Genomic DNA, 19,853 nt, shown 5'->3' with positions numbered 1-19,853 from the left:
CCTCCTGTGGGAGAGAAAAGGTTTGCTGCTCCTTTACAGCTCTGGGAACTGAGGCACGGAGAGGCCAAATGACTTTTCTGAAGCCCCCACGGATTAATTAAAGTGAAAAATCTGTACTGGTAAAATTAAAATACTGGGGTTTAAGACCGCAATTTACACGAGAGTTGATGCAGTCTCCCAGTCCTATGCACAGAGCCAGGCTGCTCAGTACCTCTGCCAAAAATTCCTCCCTGTAATCTGTTCTAAACCTTTCAAGGTCTGTGAAGTTGGTTGCATGGTGCATAACTGAGGCCGTCAGGAAACAGAATCCCTGTGCCAGAAGCAGCTTCAGCTGCTTCACTGTGCCTCTTAAGGGCTTCTTTTTGCTCTAAATACATGTGAGTCTGGATTTTTTCATGCACAGGACCTTTGTGGACTAGACCCAGATGTGCTGAAAAGTTTGGTGAGGTTTTCAGAGTGTTTTAGTGATGGCTGATTGTCACCTGAAACCACTGTATTTCCCCAGAAACATATGTAAGCTGGTAATTGCATATTAGCAAAACTAACACAGCCATTCAATTATTATTCTGAATATAATAGAATTATTATTCTATTGCTGTAAAAACACCTATTACTGTGTCCCCATTGTTGAGAGAGTACTCATAAAACCAGCTGTCATTTATTTCTGTTGTGAGCAGTTGTGGTTGTTGAAAAGCGTGAATTAGGGGAGATGACGGGAACCTCCCTCGGCAATATATTCACAAAGATGCCATTTCAGGAGTTCAGGGCTTTCTCTGGAGGGCACTCTTGCCAAGGAGCAAGGTGCTTCATCTGCTGGAACTGTTGACAATCTCCTGATTCGTGTGTTATCCCATAAGCATCATGTTTAGCAAGAGTGCAGATGTAGATATGAGCTGAGCAAGAGATTTGCAGGTCTGTCACCTTCCTTCCTGTTCTCTGGCATCCTCAGCTCTGATATTTACCTCTCATTATCTGCATAAATACCACTACATCTGAATCACTTGCATGCACCAAACACTTGAGAGGTTTGATCCACTTGAATTGCACAGGAAGTGAATTTGATGCCATTCGGGTGTTCCAAGGGCCAGGTGAGTACAAGTTTTAGAAAGTATCTGGCCACATCCAATCTTCGTGTGTGTGCTGGTCATTAAGGTTGTGGTGCCTTAACTGGTTAGATATTCTTTGACCCAGCTTGAAAGTCCTGCTGCTATTATTTGGTGTTTTGTTGATTTGAGGAGGTTGGTGATATCATGTGAAGGTTTGTTCTGCTGCAGAAGGGATCAGAGAATTACAGAATGGTTTGAGTTGGAAGGGACCTTAGAGATCATCTTATTCTTGACCCTGGGGAAGAGAAGGCTTTGGGATGACCTCATTTTGGCCATCTTGTCCCTGAAGGGAGCCCACAGGAAAGATGGAGAGAGACTCTTGACAAGGGCCTGGAGTGACAGGACAAGGGGCAATGGCTTCACACTGACAGAGAGCAGGTTTAGATTGGATATGAGGAAGAAATTGTTGCCTGTGAGGGTGCTGAGGTCCTGGCACAGGTTGCCCAGAGAAGCTCCCATCTCTGGCAGTGTCCAAGGCCAGGCTGGATGGGGCTCTGAGCAGTGTGGTCTAGTGGAAGGTGTCCCTGTGCATGGCCAGGGGTTGGAACTGATTGGTCTGTAAGGTCCCTTCCAACCCAAACCATTCTGTGATTCTGTGATCTGCCAAGTGTCTGCTGTGGGGTTCAGAGCAGCACCATGATGTAGCCTGGGTATCCAGATGAGAGTGGCCCCCTGCTCCTTGTCTTTCTCAAGTGTTAAAACCGGTCTCTTTTGGTAATTTGTGCTTTTAGTACAGCTTTGGTTGGAAGCAACAGCAGTCATAGGACCAAAGAGCAAAAGCTGCACAGTCTAGAAGCCCTCAGGATTGTTTTACTGCTGGTATTTGCTATTGATAATGATTTTGTGGCAGCCACCTCTAGACTATGCTGGAGACAGGCTTGTCATTAGTTAAAATATTTCTTAATCTCTGATGGAGTTGGCTGAGCTGTCACACACTGTACATAACTGAATTCCTTATTACTGTGCCTGTCATCCATGTTCCTGCAATACCCTTTTTTCTTGCCAAGTCACTGAATGAACAACCCAATTCACTTTGGCATTCAGAGCTCCCCTAATACTATTTCAGTGAAGGAGCAATGTTGGGGTTTTTTTCCTACTGAGTTCTTGCTGAAAGTGAAAGCCCTGAGGCTTTCGTGTGTGGTTCCTCACAGTTGCCCTGACATTCATCAAAGGACACCCATTCCTGGAGTGTAAAAGTATCACGTTACTGGTGACATCTCTCCATCTGCCAGTGGTGCTAGTGAACATCTGCAACAGCACCACTGGGAATACTTCGGGAACAGGGAAGGCTTTAGAAAATAAAATATGTTTCATGGTATTAAAAAAAAAAAAATCCAGTTTATGTGAACAATAAAATAGTTTGCCCCAAATGAAATTTATGAAAATTCACTGCAGGTGAATTTTTTTCACCAGGGTAAAAAAAGTTTGATGGAAAAGTTTTGTGTCTGTAATTCTGAGTCTTATACATCAATATAAATAGCTCAACAAACATTACTTAAATTACCAAATAGATATAATAAAACATAGTCCCATCTACATGAGACAGATAGAAAGGACTGGTTTGGTTTATCACTTCCATCTATTCACACAGATAAATCACTGAACCTTTTTTAGGACTGGGGCACCAAAAATATAGAAATGAAACCTGCTGGTTCACGAGCAATTAGAAAAGTTCAAGAAAGGGTCTTTATAGGAAGCTCTGGGGAAAAAAAAAAAAAAAAAAAAGGTGCGTGAAGTCCACTATAATTGTAAAGTTCACTATAATTGTCTCCCTGAACCTGGGTCAGCAAAAACCCAATATGATACCAAAGGTCAGTCAAACCCTCTTCTAAACTGGATTGCCCTTCTAACCCCCTGACCCCCAAAATTCAAAACCTTCATCCTAAATCACTTTTCCCAAAAATACCTATTTAAATTCTTCCGTAGTTTCCATACATCATAGAAACGCAGTAGCTGTCCAGCAGCACCAGCACATGATGTGTTTCAATGAAAAACTCCCAGCACATGATATGCCTAATTCCTAAAGCTGCTTTGAAAAGCTAATCTTTGGTGCTTTGCCCTTCAGACGGGTTTGTGATGGATCTGGTGACAGACCCAGTGCAATGGTATGAGAAATGGTGCTACCCTCTCTTTTATTTGGAGTTTGCCCACTGGGAAAAGAAGAGGATGTATCCACACCCCAGATGACCAAGAGAACCCCATCACTTGGCTTTGGGCTGTTTCTTGGAGGGTGGGGATCCAGGGTCCTGGTTCTGCACTGGTACCCCCACATGGCACCCAATCACTGCGGCTCTCTGCATTGCCCTTGGGCAGTCGCTGGGGATCACTTGGTGTCACTGTCACACCCTATCCAGATATTTCCCTGTCTCATTAAAAACGGTAAATATGACTCCCCTGGGAACACAGGCTGGATATGAGGGGGTGACTCCAGCTGAGTTTTCCCTGCCTTCTGTGAGTGAGTGAATGAGTGAGTGAGTTAGTGTTCCCACTGTTCTCTGCCCCCTCATTTGGTGGTCTGGACCTATTTGAGCACACAAAAAGCTTGCTGACAGCCCCTTGTGCTGGTCTGAAGGAGTGCTCTGAACAGACTGGTTTCCAGGCATGATCCCACATACTTTTACTGTCTGCAAAGCTGTCGTGGCATGTCCTGAAGAAACCTGCAGAAGAAACGCTGGCCCAGTTCCCACTTGGCCGGGCTGCCAAGCCTGGCAGTAAAGGTCAGTGGTTCACTCCTGGGGGATCCCAGCCCTCTGCATTCGTTTCTGGCCTCTTCCCAGTCCCCTAATCTGATAAAACCGTGTGGGGAGAGGCAAGAGAGGGCGGCGGGGGAGGAGAAGGTGCTGTAACCTCTTACTCTGGCAAAGTTGCGCGACAACCCCACGGTGCCTGCGGCTTGCGGTGCCGTTTTGGTGGCTGCCACCGGGAGATGGAAGAAGAGACATGAAGATCCACCACGGCTGTGGGAGACCCAGCAGGTGATGTACTCACCTGCCTTGTGGAGAAGAAAGCTGAGCGCAGTCTGCAGCTTCTTGTCTCGCTGCCTCTTCCTGCGCCGCGACCGGCTGGGGACAGCCCTGGAGAGAGAGATGCTCGGAGGCAGCTGCGGTGAGTCCGCTCCTCCCTCCTGGCTTTTCCTGACGGTTTGGGGGGGGAAGAAGGGAGGTGGAGTGAGCTGGAATGCGTGTGGATTGTTTGGGGGCATGTAACCATATGAAATCCCTGCTGGTTTGACTCTGAGCCAGCTGATAATCACCGACTAATCTCGGTGCTGGCGGATTCCACCCGGATTACAAGGGCATGTGTCTCTGTGTCAGAATGGGTGTGACGCCTGCTGAGGGTCTCGGGCTTTGTGTCAGAGGAACACCCCAAAGAGGGGTTTGGGACAGACTGCAAGGATGAACTGCAGGAGAGAAATTTGGGAATATGTCTGTCACCAACACGGTGTTGGGCGTGGATGTCACAGTCTGTGAGGAAGAGTCAAAGGAGAAAATGTGCTTTTCTCAATGCCAGCAGGAGAGGAACCTGGGAGGAAACTGGTCCTGTGTATTTGCTAATGGAGAGAGCTGGATCAGGTAGCACAAGCTGTTGAAACTAACTGCAGAAAAGTGTTTTCTAGGAGAACTTCCAAGTGCCATTGAAAACATCTCCCTGCTAAAGGAAAGAAGGGAAGAGGAGGATCATCATAATATGTATGAGTATTCTACTTTATCTACTACATTACAGAATCTATACCAGATAAAACAAAGTTACTGTATAAACCAGGGCCTCAGAAAGCCAAATAACCAGCTCTGTTAACAGCTCTGGAACTGCAGCAGTACTGAATGAATCCCTAGCTGCCTTCCAGCACTGGGAATATCCAAGAACACCTGCAGAAGGATGCAGTTATGACACCTGGTGTGTGTCCTCACGTGAATGTTATGCCCACAGTGCTTTAGGAAAAAATGGCGTGTGATTGATTTCCCAGTGGTGCTGGCAGTTCCCTCCTGGCTCTGGCAGATCATCACATGCAGCTGCTCAGAGCATTTTTTAGAGGTGAAACCTCCACAAAATATCAAAACCTGGAAATGAAATAATAAATTAGTTAAATTTATAAATGAATAAAATCTGGAAGTTAAATAGCTAATCATTGCAGGGCAGGGTTCTCTTTCTTCCTTTTTTAAAGGGGCCTTTAATCCTGGTCTAAAAGTTAAATTTTTAGAAAGCAAACTATTGTCTTTTCATTAGCTGTAGTCCTGAGCCTTTGTCTAAGGAGCCTTCTCGTTCTAGATTCAGTTGAGTTAATTTCTTTCCAGAACCTGGGATGGCTTCAACTTGGCAGAAAACTCCAGGAATTCTACAACTGGAGAAAGTGGAGGTAGGTAGAGATGCTGTCTAAAACGGGAATTTCTGCATAAACAGGTTGATCATGAAAACCAAACCTAGGAGGAATGCAACCCTTCTATTAGCCCACATTTTCTTCACTAGGCAGATTTCCACTTTTCTTTCTGCACAATCACAAACTTCCCTTAAGTCTTGAAACATATCCCAGGGACCCTCCCATTGGATCACAGCAAGGAATAAAAGGATGGGGGATTTCCCAGTGGGCTCTGACAGGACCAGGAGCAATAAATGCTTGGGGTTGCCTGTTAAGTCTGGAATACTAAAGGAAGTGAATTTTTTTAAATGCATATTCATGTGTCATGGGAAAGCTTAGCTGACCAAAGAGTTAATACTTTGGGGTTTAAACTCTTTGTGATGCTAGTAAAACCTATTATCAAATGAAATATTGGCAGCAACCACTCCTCAGTGCTTGAGATTTGACACTTTGCAGTGAGGAGACATCAGATCTTCAGTAGTTAGAGGTTCAATTGGGTCCCAAAGGTCTCTGTTGTATCTCTGGATGTAAAGAAAAGCCACAAAATGCCATGAAGGTAGAACACCAGGCCTGCATGGTGGCTTTGGCAGGAGGAGGACATGGGGCATAATGCTCAGACTGTAAATGTTTCAGGACTTGAATTTCACAAGAAAGTGTAAATTGGGATTCAGGACTTCTGATAAACTGTTAAATCCAGAAATGGAATATCAAAGAGCTCCTGACACAGCCCAAAGTAGCCATAGTAAAGAACTGAACGGTTTAGAAGGGATGGGGATTAACAGAGATGTGCAGACTGGTGTGGCATTTATAAAAAAATGAGGGAGTTTGGCAGAGCAGTGATCACATGGGGAACAGGAAAGGAAAGCACGAATGGCACCTGGGACGTTTTTGCTGATATAACATATCCTGGGTGATAGAGCAGGATTAGGAGGAGGTGGCATGGCAGAAAATCTGTTGAGTTTCCCTTTGTTGTAGGACTGAAGAGCTGTTCCAGCAGAGGTGTTTTGGCATTTCCCAGTGAATTCATGCTTTTTAAGAGAGTCCGCTCTCTGAGCAGGTATAAAAGTGAAGGAGTGGAGAATTTCAGATGTCCTGAGGATTGTGAGGAAGTAACACCGGTGATTGAAACACTTTTATTGTTTATCTGTAAGGATTTACACTCCTGAAGAGCCACTGTTGCTTTGGCTGCTCCTGTGCCTCCCTGCACAGTGTCTGGGATCGCTCCTTTTGCCCAGGGAGGGCTCCACCTCATCCCAGGAACGATCTGCCTTCCAGCACTGCAGTCCATACCCAAAAATTGTGCTAAAACCTTTGTGCTGAAGCCTTTTGGCTGAGTCACAGCAGAAGGACTGTGGTGCAGCTTTGCAAAGACACAGAGACACCAATTTTCTTTCTGCCACGGAGGGCGCTGAAGGGAAGTAATTAAACATAATTAAATATATCCACCCTGCAGTATGTGGCGGTGCCAGCTGTGGCTGTGTGTTTTGCTTCCCAGGTCCAAGGACAGACCTGTGGCCACTGGTCTACTCCCCACTTCCACCTCTCTGTGGTGGCACTGGGGCCCTCCTACATGCAGCAGCAGAGGCGGCTGGAGCTGCGGGCTCTGCTGGTCGCCTACAGCCTGGCTGTGGTGGCACTATCCAGCTACATGTTCTACGAGGTGAGGAGGCAGGATTGGCTCCTAGGTAAGCACCTGGGAAGGGTTTGAATTCCAGAGCCTCCAGATTCCAGGTTTGGAACAGCTTTTGCTGATGGACTCTGCTGAAGGGAGTGGGAGCTGGCTTGGACATGTCCCGTGTTTTGCCACAAGAGGAGCACTATTGCCCTGCTGTACTTTATTTCCTCCCATTTCTCAATCCTCCTGCCATTCATGAAATTAACACGGGATTTCATTCATCCTGAATGGATGAATTGCAAGCTGAGATCTCCACATTAGGCACGGAGTGTGTGGAGGATGTGGAACGGCCTCATTTTCTTCGAGTCTGGCTAGTGATGGATCCATCTCTGAGGATGAGAACCACTGATCTAGTGGAAGGTGTCCCTCCCCAAGGCAGGGGGGTGGGACTAGATGATCTTTAAAGTCCCTTCCAACCCCTTAACATTCTATGATTTTCCAAAGCTGGCAGTTCTCTCCAGGAGTGCCAAGCACTCTCTATCTTCCTGCTGCTGAGAGTGTAAAGAATGGTTTTTCTTCTGCTTGTTTTTAATGCATAAGCCTTTCCACAAGCCTGCCCCCCTAGTTTATGTAGGCCACTGAAAACTCTGAGAGGGAACATGGCCAAATAGGTTTCAAAAACATTCTGGTGTCAACAAATATGCCGTGTTAGTTTGTATCACAAGCATTACATTAACATGAATTGCTTTTGTTTTGGTTTGGTTTTTTTTTAACAAATGCTGCTCCATCTGAGGACAGGTGTGAAAATTGCTTTTCTGTGCTTGGTTGTTCAGTATACTGGTTACTTGGTCCAGTTTTTGGCTTTCCAATGAACAGGCAAATGCAACCAACCAAAACAGAACAGCCTCGGATCTTTGCAAAGGAGAACAGTGTCTTCTCAGAGAGACTTAGAAGCCAAGAATTCACTATTCCTGCTGAAGTAGTTTTGAGCCCTCCAGTGTTTACACAAAGAGTTACAAATCTTCCCAGGCCAAATCTGCCTTTTGAGATTGCAACCAGGATGTGAAGTACTTTGTTTTAGGTTTTTACTATTTGTTCATGGATTTTCTGTCAGTGACTATTAGACTGAGACCCTACTACCTCAGCATTAATGTGCCCATCTTTTTTGGAACAGATGGCATTGAACAGAAAATTGATTTCTATTTGCTTTTTGTTTGTTTCAGGTTCTGGTCATTCAGTCTTGGCCAGCTACAGGTAGCTGTGCCAGGCAGTGGATCACATCTGGAGTGAGCTGGGAATGAGGGTACAGTTCTGGAAAAAGCGTGGCTTAGGCCCTGCCCTCCCATGCCTATGCAGATTCTTTTGCTCATAAATAGCAATTTGCATGGCTAAGAAGGCTTTGACTCCAGTTTGTTGTTGCCTGTAAATCTGTTCCACTAAAGTGTCTGCTTCAACAGTTGTTGCATTTTGCTTTAGTTCTCTAAAATTAATCATCTCAGTCAACGCAGCCATCTAAGTTTGCTCTTTGATCACTGCAGAGAAGGTGATTTTACCAGCTGAAGTATCAATATTGCAAACTACCTCTGAAATAGATGTGATTCTTTGCATGCATTATAAGGATTCTGATCGATTCCAACAAGAAAACCAATTTTTATATCCTCTGCTTTGCATGACAGAAATCTTCCCCAACACTTCTTTTAGCAGAGGAGTTTAGCTAAAACTATTCCTTGCTCATCACAGGGGGTTTGAGTCCCACCAGCTTCAGCTTTCCAAAAATGCTGCATGAGTTTTTTCTGTTTGAATTTGGAGTTACAATATCTTGCTTTGAACAGATGCAAGCGTCATATTATCTTTTCAGTTTTTCAGCCACTTGCCGTCTGGAAGAAAAAAAACAAAACAGAAAAACGAAAAGAACCCCTTAATTTCCTCCCCTTGCTGCAGACCCCGGGTGGGCAGGGATACAGGGCGTGGTTGGAAATGTGCTGGTTTTGGGTAAAACCAGCGCCGTGCCCTGCGCTGCCCAGCAGATGGCAAGAGTGTGTTGGTGGTTCTCCTCCAAAGCCGTCCAGCTGCTGGATGCGGTAAGGAGGGCGCAGCTCCTCAGCGGCACCGGGGCTGGAAACAGATATTTCCTTGTCAGAAAGGGGCAGCGTGCCGGAACTGATGTCCTGGGCTGATCCTGTATTGATTCGCTGCCTGTGTCCATCCCGGTGGCTACGCACATTCCCTCCCCAGCAGCCTTCCTGAGGCTGGGTACAGTGCTAGGGGAGAGGCTTTAACCTGCCTACTGCCAGGTGGGCTCCCAAAATTGTAGCTGCTGGTGCCACACAGGTTCTGCCATTGCCTGGCTGGCTGATTAACAGTGGTCAGTGGGGCAGGAACGGAGCTGCAAGGGGACAAGTCCTGACATCTCTGCTGCCACAGTTATCCCGGAACTGTGCACTAAAGCTTTGTGTCCCGTGGGGAATTGAAAGCCCACCTCTTTAGAGCTTGTCTTCAGGTCTCCTCCTGCACTATGAATGAGCTAAATGACTGGACAAGGTCTCTGCTTGGCCAGCAGGAGAAAGCTGTGTCCTAGCCTAAAACTTCACAGCCCTTTGGGGTGTAAGTTGACAACGCACTGAAATGTGAATAAACATGTGGATCCTTCCTAGGCTGTTGCCAGTGGTTTGGCCAATCCCCTGTCTGTTTGCATCAGCAACAAAATCAGCTTTTTGCCAGTCCTGAGTGCCTGAAAAGCAGTTTCACTTTTTGGTGTGTGTGTCTATGCATGTGCATGGTGAAATACAGTGACCTGACATGTATTCATCTGGCAAAACCATTCTCTTTGCTAATGCAAATTCCAGGAGGGTTTGGCCATTCAACAGTGGCTTTTCTGTGGGTTACTGTCTGGTAGCAGTAAACATACAACCTATGTGCTGAAAAGGACCAGACCCAAGCAGTTGTGAATTGTATGGAAGCTCAGTCAGAGTCTCACATGTGTCCTCTTTGGACTTTGGGACCTCAATCCAGACATAAAAATATTTGGGGCTTTGTGGAAGAAATTCTGTCTTCCAGTTCCTCCTGTAAGTTCTGTTGCATCTACTGAGTTTCACCAGTTTTTATCAACAGCAGAGGAAATGGGTTTGGGAGATTTGCACTCATCATTAGCTATTTTTATAACTTTTTACTGTGAAATTTTTGTCTAAACACATCGACTCAAGGTTCTCCTCTGCCTGGCTTCTTTCAGGTTTTAATTCTGGGCAAGAAACAAGAGCAGGTGACTTTTCTGCACGTGTACCATCATGGCTCTATGCTCTTCAGCTGGTGGTCAGGGGTCAAATACGTACCTGGAGGACAAGGTATGCTTGTAAGAAATGCTGCTGAAAGAAAACCTTGTGTTTCAGGGCTTTTTTGGGCTGTGGAGGTAGCATCAGCAGATGGGCTGAGGTGTGAAAAACATGTGCATTTCAGCTGATCCCATCTGCTCAGCTCTTGGGGCTGTTCAGGCTGCCATGTTCACTGCAATGAGAGTGCTCCAACAGAGTGGGTCCAAACAGAAAAAAATAACATCCCACAGGAGGTCTGTGTATATCTCCTCCCAGAGCAGTGCTCCCTCACTCCCCAGGCAGAGGCCCTGGGACAGCAGCCCAGGTCCTGGCTCCCTGTTTCCTGCTCTGGCTGTGCCCCTGTCTGGGCTGTATCCAGACCACTGCCCCCTTTTGCTCAACTGGAAGAGAAACATCTGAGTACCAAGCCACACTAGGTAGGCCCTATACAAGATGCTGGAGCATTCTTTTTTTGGAAGTCATTTTGGCTACATGAGCCTGACACCAGAATGGTATGAAATGCTTTGGTCAGAAGATCAAAAAGTTTCTCCTCTGCCTTTGAAGCTCTTCTCTGTCTCTGAACACTTGGTATGGGATGGGTATATTGTGGATGCCCAACCCTGGCAGTGTTCAAGGCCAGATTGGATGGGGCTTTGGGCAATTCCAGCAGGACATGGGCCCTGGGAGTTGGAGCTAATCGCCTTTAAGGTCCCTTCCAACCCAAACCCATATGCTGAAGGAAGGGAGAAGCTGATGTGCTTCCACAGCAGGACCCAGATGGAATGTTCATGCACAGGGGTAGATGTGATGTGTTTTGGAAGCATCATCATAGTGGCTGTGAGCCCTTCACAGGCTTAGCCTGGAATGGGTCATGTGTCTTGTTCACCCTCACCTCTTCACTCCTCAGCCTTCTTTACTGGGATGCTGAACTCCTTTGTCCACATCTTCATGTATGACCACTACGCCCTGGCCAGCCTTGGACCGCGGAAGCGCCGGCACGTGTGGTGGAAGCATTACCTGACCATCCTGCAGCTGGTAATTAGCTCCAAGTGTTCATCCCTGCCCTGCCATGGGTCAGGTGTGATGGCCCCTGCTGGCCAGTGTCACCTCACTGGCTCAGCCTCTGCTTGCTGCCCACAGACAGCAGCACGTCCCTAGGTGCCCTCCTGTGCCACTCTCAGAGGTGAAGCCACTGGTGACTTGCTCCAAATGTTGCTTTCACAAGACTTATCAAGAGGCCTTCAGTGACCATACCAAACCAATTATCCACAGCTTTGTTGTGGGAAGGGGAGAGAAAACTTAGCAATTGGATTCCTCCTTTCTGTGTTGTCTATGGAACACTGAAAACAGAGCTTGATGTTGAGAGGTGGGGGCAGTGATTCAGGGAAACTTTGGATTCTCAGTAGGGCAGCAGACTGGGGAGCCTTCATTCAGTTCCTTCTGAAAGGAAGAATGTCTCTAACTGTAGGAAAACAGGCAAGTTGAAGAGGAATTTGTGAGTTTTACTCTTTCTCTAGAAAATCCCTTTGGATTTTCTTTCCCTCATCTCTGACAAAGTTACAGATCCTGAAAACCCTGTGTTTTTTCAAAGATACAGCATAATGCAATGATCCAGACAAGGACAATGGGTGTAGGAGAATTTTCTTCCCTCAAAGAGAGGCTTTGCAAACCAAAAGTATGCAGTTACAAGGGAAGAGGAAGAGGATATGTGTAAAGCAGTGGTGCAGTGAAGGCTGCTCCAGAATTCTCACTTAGCCTGTGTGGCAAAGTAGAACAAGAAAGCATTGCATGGAATAAAAGGGTATTTGTAATGCAAATTATAGCACAGGAAAAAAAAATTAACAGCTTTTTGGTAGGTAGAACTCATTGCTTTGGTGATTTAGTAAAATACAAAAAAAAAGGACTAATGTTTAATGTTTAAATGAATAAAGGTCGTATCTGTAGTTCCTCCCTGCAAGCTAAAATACAAATCAAATTAATTCTGGGTATAATAACCTGATTACCACTGAGGAAGAGGAATCTCCCACCTTCAGTTCCCATATTCCAACATCTCAGTTACTGCACTGTGGCAGAGAAATGGGTGAAGGGCAGGAGAAGCTGGATTTGTTCAACCTCCAGGTTCGATGGGCATCTTTCCTGGTGGGAAAACACTGCTAGGCTTGAAAAGCAGGTTCTCAGGGATGTCAGGAGAGGCAAGCAGGTGATCCTCTGGATTGAGAACACTGCTAGGATGTTGTGAGATTTGTGATGGTCTCAGTGGCCAGCTGAGGTGTATCTCATGTAGGTTCCCTAATCTGGCTGCTTCTTTTTTCCACCTCTTCCAGTGCCAGTTTGTGGCCATTGCTGCTCATTCTTCCTACAACCTCTTCACAGAGTGCCTGTACCCTGATGGCTTCAACACCACAGTTTTCCTCTACATCCTGGCTCTCTTCCTACACTTCTACTATTGGACCTGCGTTAGGGGAAAGCAGGAAAAGCTGACTTAAAGGAAATCAAAGAGGACAGTGAGCACAGTCTGATGAACATGCACATTATCTGCTGCTTGTGGCGTGGTTTCAGGAAGAAAATGTGTTTGGGGAGTGTGTGTGAGGATCATGTCTTGCCTTCAAATATGCCAGGTTAGGGAGAAGAAAGGAATGATGTAAACTCAGGGATTAAGGAACTGAGGAGCACAAATAAGATGAGGCCAAGCTAAGCCAAATCATCACCAGCATAGGAGGCTTTGGGACATATACAAGATAAGGTTTTTTTCCCTTCCATCTTTAACTCAGTGTCCAAGGTCTAGCAGGCAGCTACAACTCCTTGCCTCCTTTCTTAGGCTATTCAGGGCTTCTTTGCATCCCTAATACTATCTCAGCTTGGTGTTGCAGATCAGGCAGGGTCGTGTGCCTCCAGCCTGGAAATCAATGTCCAGGTAGCAGCAGCAGCAGCCAGGAATCCACAGGGACTGCAGGATGCACTCACCTGTACACTGCATCCTACCCTGTCCTGCTAAGGAAGCTCCTACTAGGACTGGGGTGGTCCTGATGGATTAACTTCATATCAGTATAAGCAGGAAGGAAATTGGGCTTTATGTTGTCTGGCTGGACAGGTGTCTTCACTGTTCTGAAGCTAAAGAAGGCATTATTATTTCATCCTAATAAGAAACTAGTGCAGTGAGAGTTACCATGTCCCATTTTCTGGAATGCTTGTTTGCCCTTGGTTGCTCTCATAACAATAGAGGATTTTAATGCATGAAGATACTTGGTATTGCTCCTTACAGATGCCACAATTGAACTAAAAAGAATAGATTAATGTTCCCTATTCGTAATTTTTTTCCTCCAATTTGTTTTTATTTTTAATACTGCTATTTTAAAATTTTGCTTCTCATCAAACATAAAGAATTTAACAACACCATAAGCAACCACCTCCACTTCCTATTTGTATAAAAATTAATACAAAATTTATAAAATCAATTCATTGGCTAGTGCAAAGCTGCATAGCTCCATTGACTTTAACACATCACTAGTTGGCTTCTCTTTTTGCTCCTAAATCAACGACAACAAGAACTTGGCACTTATATTCACCTGCAGATTGTTAAATACTGTTAAAGTTTTGATGTTGGAGTGCTTTGAAAATCCTAATTAAACTACAAAGTGGTAATTATTGATTGAATTCTGCTCAGTTGATTAAAACACTACATCTGAATGTATTAGAGAGTAGTGGTATTTTGTGAAACACAAAGGTGTTGAAGGAGAATTAGTGACATGATGCATTGCCAAACCAAATCCACCTCAAATGTAAAGAAGTCCAACTCCACTGGGAATGCCCAGAGGACTAGAGCTGGCCTGAACCTAGCAGATGGATGTACCCCAAAATACCCTGTGTGCCCCACACCAATCTGGAGTTGAGCGGCTACAAAAAATAAATTCAACTTGTTCCTCACTGCTCTGTGTTCGTATCCCAGACCTTTTCCTCAGCCCCTCCACACACATATGGAAGATAAAACAATATTCTGCTGTTCCTTGCCCTCCTCCTCTTCACACACATCCACAAAGGACTTGTTTACACTGTCACAAGGGCACATCATAAATGTCCTTCCTTTGATCCGAGCAGTCTCTCTTCTGATTGTCACTGGTGAGTATGAGAATCACTGCATCTGTGCTAGTTGGTTTTCTTCCTGTCAAGTATTTTCTGGGCTAATTAATAAATAAATAGTGACCCTTTTGCATACTGGAATTCTACATTTGTCAGAATTTTAACTAGCAGATCCCTGGGTGAGTCCTTCATTCCTCCCTTAGTTTGGAAAGACAGGAAAACAGGATCTGCTGTGTGTCTAACATACTGTATTCATGTGGAGGGTTTCCCCTGGGGCCTCTCCAGAGATGAAGATTCAGTGCATGTAAAGCTGTTTCATTACTCCTGTCCACTTAATGATTCATTTAGGGCCCTCTCCTGCTTAAACCATCAGTACATTTGGCCCTCTAGTTTCATGGTAGAGCATTTCCTGCAGCTGGCTAAATTATCTGTGCTCACAAAGCAATCTAATGCTCTTTTTCCTATACATGAGTAGGTTTCAACCTCAGTTTCTCCTCACTTTAATGTTTTCAGAATGTAGTTACTAAGTTCACTCATAATTTTATATCAGACTAAGCATCATGTATTTTGATTTTCTTTGATTCATGACTGCTTAAAAATTAGAAATGAGCACGAAATCTGAATGAGATTACTCAATGCTTTTCCACTCTTAAAATAGATGAATTTGTAAACACGCCATTTAGCTTTTTTTAAGGCAGCCTATGCAGCTTAATTCGTGTCTGTGTGTGACAGAGCAATGGATTCTGGAGTGTCACTGGCCACACAGGTGGTAACAAAACCTGAAGGTACAAATCTGTCACCTGACAGCTTGAAGTGACTGATCACCTAAATCAGACACCTCTGTCACCATTTGTTCTAGACACGAACCTTTGATTTATTCCTGTCCCTCTTCCTCACAGCCTGAGTGAGTGGCCTGATCCTGAATGAGTAAGAGCTTTTTGTTGGTGAGACTTCAGTGGCATAGGATGAAGTATTTTCAGTTGACTGATAAGGAGGGATTAAGTTTGCCCAGAAACACCACGCTTTCCACACAGGAACAGACACTGGCATGGAGCACAGCTGTTACAGAAGCATTGATGCAAGCACAATTCACTTGTGAGGGTATTCGCACTGGCAGTGAGGATAAAACTGCAGGGGTATAGCTCAGTGGCTCTGTAGGTTGCTCCTTCAGATTCCACGTGCTTATCTTCATTTTCCTGCTTTAAAATTGGGTTATCCCAGTTGGAACTGTCCACCTGGGCCACCCTATTGTGACAAAACCCTGAGAGCACAGGTACATGCTCCTGGAATTTAACAGAGAATAAAGGCACCGAATGAGATTTCCCCTCTAGAGATCAAGTCCCTGGAGTTAAAGATTACACCACAGCAAAGCACTGGAAGTGAGAATGGGGGAAAATTATAAATTGCAAGCTTGGATGGCTCATGCTGCCTGGTAGAGTCCAAAGCTTTGAAGATGACTTGAAAATATCCTGTGGCAGCTGGATTTGTGAAAAACCTCTGGGCAAATGCTGATTCCACCAATATCAGTGACAAAGGCTGCAGATTCCTCTGGAAGGAGGCTGCCACAGCTGTGTGGAAAACAACACGCTCGGCTCCACAGCCCTGTTTTCTGGGAGCAGGCTGGAGTGTTATTCAATCTTAACAGATGACCTTTAAGGGCACGGTGGTGTGTAAGTCCCCCCTTATAACATGTGGGTCATTAGACGTTCTCAGAGCAGTTTACATGAACAAGATGTAAAGCGCAGTGTAAGTAGGCTGGTGAAATGAATAAGCTTGATATCTGGTAGTGCTTAGCATCTTTCCTGCTGTTCCAGTCAATGTAAATTATGGATGTTCTGATCAAATTACTTTTGAATTAACCAGACCATTTACTCAGTGCTTACTTTCTCTCTGAAGATAAATGAGAGGGATTCTCATTTTAATCAAAACAAAATACAGAAAAGAAAATCAATTACTATTTAATGTTTTTTCCATCCCTGTGTGATGGAAAGTTTCCAGAAGAACTTGGGCTTAAAATTGCAAAGCAATATAAAATGCAGGGACATGGTTGCGTTTTAGCTATTGGATTTTTTTATATACTATCAGAAAATATGGCTCTGTGTGTGGGTTGGTTTTTTTTTTTTTTAAAGGCAAAAGAATTACTCTAAACAATTAAACAAGCAAAAGCAGAATACAGTAGATTGCTTTACTCGAGAAATAAAAATCTGTTGATACAGATGTAAACTACCTACAAGCCAAACGTTTAAAAAGATCAGCCAGCCCTATATATAGAACAGTGTGAATGTGCTGAATTCATTAATGAATAGCTTCGTGGATTAGGGCTTGATAGATGGAGTGCTCACATCCAGATGTTTACTGTGATTTGTCAATGGCCTTGTACTTAATCCTCTTGGACAGGAAATATGAGTCTTTCCTCTGGGGTCTCCCCTGGGGACTGTGGCAGTCTCTCTCTCTGGCCTGAATCATCTCAACATGGGATCAGGCTGCTGAGGAATTAACCAAGTGGCTGAGGGATAGATTTGCCTTTAACCCCTTCTGTTTCCTCTGACCTTCAGATGATTTCCTCACCATCTGCCACAACCTCGCTATTATTTAGTCAACACATGGAGAAGGAAAAAAAGGAGTCACCCGTGTCACCCTGGGGTCCCTGTACCCACAAAATGTGCTGAGGGAGACACATGGAGTCCCATCAGTGCTGAGAAGGAGGGCTGTGGGCAGCCTCAAGAGCTTGGTGTGCCTCTCTTCACCTCTCAGCACTGTGTTTTTATTTTTGGGATGCTGCAACTCCCTGTCAGTGACAGGGATGGCCCAGGAGGGCGTATTTGTGAGAAGACTGGATGTCCCCAGGGTGTCCTTGGTCAGGGTACCAGAGGGTGTAGTGTGTGCATGAGTGTGTTTGGGTGTGGGTAGGTGAATGCAGCCCCTGCAGACCATCCCCACAGCTCATTTCTCAATATGTGGGACCTCTCCACGGGATGGGTCTTTCATTTCGCTGTGGGACACTGAAGGACAGCTCCCAGCAGCCACACCTGGCTATGGAATGGCACAGTGGGAGCTGGAGGAGCAGTGGGAGCAGCAGTGAAGGCTAGGTTTTGTTGTGGATGTGCTGGAGTGTAAGGGACTGATTTTCTGTGCTCAGGGTAGAAAATACTTCTGGCTAAATCACAAGTATGGGGACAAATAAATTCTTTTCAGGGAGTGCCTGGTTAAAACATCAGTACCGCATCTCAGCACTATTCTTCCCTAGTCTGCATGTCATCCTTTCTCTCCAGTACCTTGGCTTTCTGCTGCTCTTCAAGAGAGTGTTCAGGGTCTTTACACTGAGCTGAAAAAACGAAGGCTATTAAATAAAAATTGTCCTTCAAAATTCCCTGCTTGGAGTGGATGTTCCTTCCCCTTTCATGTCATCCTCCCACTTTCTCTTGTCCCTTTTCTCTGCTCTTCTTTTGTATGCATGCATACAGACACCATAATAGATTTCTCAGACCTTTTCAAGCTGCAAAGAAAGTAGTTACAAGTTATTCAAATGCTGTACAGGCAGCTGCATTTTTCTGATCTATCAATTAATAATGTACATTTTCTTCATAGGGTTTTCTGCAAGGTTTCATCCAGGTGAATTTGGGCAAGTCTTTCTTTTTCTTTGTACTTCAGCATAATCCCATCTGCCTTCAAAATCAGGATGCAAACACCGCAGCTTGATACTTAGAAAAGGCTAGAAACTTGAACTTAAATTCAGCATGGTTCCTCCCAGACATTCCCTGTTACTGATGAAGGAATGGCAGAATGGATACAACCATCTGAGGGGCAGCAAGTTACTTCTCCTCTGTACACTTTATTCTGCTCTGTGTGGTGCCCACCACCACAGATGTCTGAGGATGTTTTCTCCTGAAATAAATGGTTATTCCTGAGGCAATGTTTCGAGGGAGAATGCCTTGCATTACAGGAGCTGACAGAGTTGGAAAACCAGAACAGTTTTTGAGTGTGCAATCCCTTCTCTGGTTGTAATCCCTCATGTGCATTGGGAGCAGATCAGCCACTCCTTGTTGGGGTGCACAGGTGTGTGTGTGTGTGGTGTGTCTGTATTTGTTGTGGGTTTTGCTAGTCCCAAAGGGTGTTATCCTACCTTTTGCAGGTTTAATATGTTATTCCATTAAATAACTGTAAATCAAAGGGCCGTTATTTTCAAAGAAGAACTTATTTTCCAGATAATTTTGCTTCTACAAATTACTTGTGTGAGTAAAGCGGTCCTTTACTTCACTGTCATGGTGGCGAAACAGGTTGGCACTTCTGTGCTCAGTTCTTGGAGATAAAATGCAAGCCACCACTTACAGAAACCGCTTAATACAATTATGGTTTTCTATTTTGGCACTGCTTTTAATATCTTTGGGCATATTTCATACACAGGGGTAATGTTTTAAATTTAGGGAAACCCACTAGTCACAGTGAATCTAGATTAAATGTTTGATGGAGCTATGAGTAGTAACATAAGGATTTAGGAAAAAATGTCACTGCAGTGATGCCAACTGGAAGGCAAAATGGTCACACTCAATTTTGTTAGAAAACCAGAAACTCTACAAGACTGGAGTGGTATATATACCTACAGGTTCTAATCCTATAGTATTCATATACGTATTTAGTGTCTTCCCCTGCAGACCTTGAATAGAATGGATGAGTTTATGGCTTGAATATAGGAAGTAAGATCTTAGCATAGATTGTATTGCTGAACTGTAATTGAAGTAATTGTGTAAAGCTGCTTGCTTCTCTCTAATAAAACATGCATGTACTGAAATGTTTCAGCCTTGGATGTGGGTTTAAGAATGCATCAACGGGAAAGTGTTTGCAAATGCTAACATGAAAGTAGCATGGTAGAAATGTCGTTTGCTGGCTTGGGAAGCACCTTTGGAGCTAATTCAGCGAGAAACTCGAGGGAGCAGGAGCGGGGAGAGCAAACGCAACGGAATAAAAAAAAAAAAAAAACCAAACCAATCCATCCCTTCCTTTGTTCTTATTCCGCTGGGGAATGGGGAGGGGAAGACACACGCCAAGAGGCACCAGGAATCCCCGGGGCTTTCAGTTCTGATTTTCATTAGAGGTGAGCGGGGGTTTGCAGCCAGAGCGCTCGCTGCGTGCAATCCCTTTAGCGAGCAAATCCACGCGCGGGGGCCGCTCCGTAATCCCCCGGCGCGGCGGGGGCGCGGGCTGCGGAGCGGAAAGCGCTGTGCCCCGCGCCCCCCGGGCCGGAGGGCGGCCCCAGCCCCCCTGCCCGGCCACAGGTACCGCCGGCGCCCGGCTTCCCGCACCTCCGGAGCGGTGCCCGCACCGCGCATCCCCCGCCGCGGCACCTGCGGGCATCCCCACGGCCGGGCCCGGCTGCCGGAGCGCGTCCGCGCCCC

The 19,853-nt window shown here is 45.3% G+C and overlaps 1 pseudogene; it reads left to right on the top strand.

Annotated features, from left to right (window-relative positions):
- The first annotated feature begins 1,635 nt into the window (after positions 1–1,635).
- LOC116442566 lies at positions 1,636–19,249 on the top strand (annotated as a pseudogene).
- The last annotated feature ends 604 nt before the right edge of the window (positions 19,250–19,853 follow it).

The sequence above is a fragment of the Corvus moneduloides genome, chromosome 4 (genome assembly GCF_009650955.1).
Source record: "Corvus moneduloides isolate bCorMon1 chromosome 4, bCorMon1.pri, whole genome shotgun sequence".
In the NCBI taxonomy this organism is placed as follows: Eukaryota; Metazoa; Chordata; class Aves; order Passeriformes; family Corvidae; genus Corvus; species Corvus moneduloides.
The sequence above is the reverse complement of the archived record's forward strand: the minus strand, read 5'-3'. Positions and strand labels throughout refer to the sequence as shown.